This window comes from Lolium perenne, chromosome 6 (assembly GCF_019359855.2).
Source record: "Lolium perenne isolate Kyuss_39 chromosome 6, Kyuss_2.0, whole genome shotgun sequence".
NCBI classification, from domain to species: Eukaryota; Viridiplantae; Streptophyta; class Magnoliopsida; order Poales; family Poaceae; genus Lolium; species Lolium perenne.
The window spans coordinates 14,334,304-14,335,988 of NC_067249.2; the positions used below are offsets into that span (position 1 = coordinate 14,334,304).

Consider the following 1,685-nt stretch of genomic DNA (forward strand, 5'->3'; position numbering starts at 1 on the left):
TCCGATCCACAATAAGTGCCAAGAACTTAGTACAAAATTGTACTAACCTATTACAAAGCCCCCGACACTCATTATGGATCAGAGGGACTAATTGCCTTCTATCGCCCTTCGGAAATTTTATATGTTGATTGTATCACTAATCGTCTACAAAGAATAAGATTGTAAGAGTAATTAGGCTGGAAACTGTACAGTGGAATTAAATTAAGTTGACCAGAACTGTATAAGACTAGTCACAATGGGAAGTATCATAGACTAGTATCATACATATGATACTAGTTTATGATACAACACTTACAATGCATAGTATAATGAATTAGTATCATAGTTCCTCCTATTTAATATTTTGTAGAATCTCAATGCAAATATGTGTACATGATGTGTTTACCACTAAAATTTCTAGTTTTACGTGCTATGATATTGTATCTACCTATGATACTACTCTCACCTCTCTCCTCATTAATTGATGTGTCCCATAAGATTTTTGCCTACATGACATGCATGATACTACCTATGATACTTCCATTGTGGCTAGTCTAATAGCTAAAGGCCTCTAACATCAATGAATCTGTGGCTTAGACTTCCAAAGAGATAAATGTTAATTATTTAAAATCTCTGACAAACCCCTTAAGACATGACGGTGAACACTGAAATATCCATGGATTAGACTTCCAAAGAGATAAATGTTAATTATTTAAAATCTCTGACAACGTGTATTATACATATGAAATCTTCAATAAACCAACCATGCAGGCACATACATATGCATGTATTTTTTTGTGAGAAATGTATATTATTTGTTGAAGCAAAATACTCAAACACACCCTGAAATAAAAGTCAAACCCCTTATACTTCTTTATTCTTCACCATGACTCCATAATCTCCGTCATCTTTCTCTTCTGTGTTGAATTAGGCAAACTCGGAAGGGTTGGCGACAAGGTAGGCCTCAATTGCCTTTAAAATGCCGAGGTAACCCTCAACAATCACCGCTTGGTCCTCTGGTGCCAGCGCACCGTCGCCGTCGATCCTCTCGTACTCCACCCTGAACTTGGCCAAACAGGCGTCGTCCCCAGCCACCTCAAACTTCACCTCGTTCACCAGAAACTTGAGCTGGTTCCTCACCTTTCTGCTCTCCAGCACCTCAGTCCTAAGCACCCACGCCGCGTTGTCGCGCGCCACCACGCGCCCCCTTACGAAGCTACCGCCTGAGGCAGCGGCTGCGGCAGTGCTGAGACTCGAGGTGGTGACGCTGCCAGGGCCACCATCGCCCTCCACATTCACGGCGACAAAGAAATCCGCGCAGGCCTTCCTTCCACATCCGGTCGGCTGACACCGCCAGGGCGCATTCGTTGGTGATCACACAATCAGCCACCATTTTGACAGTCGGTAAGTGTACACTGATGGATGATGGAAAGTTCTTGCAGACTTATAATGGCTTATGGGTGTTCATCGGCTGCGTACATTTATTTATAGGTGCACGAGAATTCCGATCAAGCCAAGTCTCCGCCTAGACTGCCGGAATATTCTCCCATGTGCGCTGACTACTGACTTTTCTTTAGGGGCTGCTAGCTGACTAGACTAGGGGGCCTATATTCTAGAAGGGTTAGCAGAGAGTGTGTCCGGCGGGATTGGGACATGGATGATCGAATTTGCTTTTGAAATTACCGGCAAAAGAAAAAATCGTGTTT

At 43.0% G+C, this 1,685-nt stretch overlaps 1 pseudogene; it reads right to left on the bottom strand.

The window, feature by feature from the left end:
* Nucleotides 1-644: 644 nt before the first annotated feature.
* Nucleotides 645-1,420, bottom strand: LOC127310408 (pathogenesis-related protein 1-like; annotated as a pseudogene).
* Between the last annotated feature and the right edge of the window lie 265 nt (nt 1,421-1,685).